The following is a 334-nucleotide window of genomic DNA, read 5'->3' as shown; positions in this document are numbered from 1 at the left end:
TCACAGGGACTGTAGTCCTAAACGATAGCTGGGGATTATGGGTAGTGTAGTGTCTTCGGCCATCCTAAACTCCTAGAGGCCTACGTCTGTTTCCGGTTATTTTTATTTTGAAATTCAGTTCCTGACGGACACCAAAAAAGCCAGAGATTAAGGAATTAAACCAATAAATAAAAGCAAGGATAATTGTGTGTTATTGGTGAGTAAATAACAGTGTGTTATTTTGAAAAGAATAACAAATTAGAAGGAAAAAAAGATTTAAAAATACAGATTTCAGTATTCTGAGGCTCTGAGCCCCATTTATTTTCGTCACAGACTGCAACAAAAGTCCGAAATT

The sequence above is a fragment of the Notothenia coriiceps genome, unplaced genomic scaffold (genome assembly GCF_000735185.1).
Source record: "Notothenia coriiceps isolate Sejong01 unplaced genomic scaffold, NC01 NC01_scaffold00032676, whole genome shotgun sequence".
Lineage (NCBI taxonomy): Eukaryota > Metazoa > Chordata > Actinopteri > Perciformes > Nototheniidae > Notothenia > Notothenia coriiceps.
The sequence above is the reverse complement of the archived record's forward strand: the minus strand, read 5'-3'. Positions refer to the sequence as shown.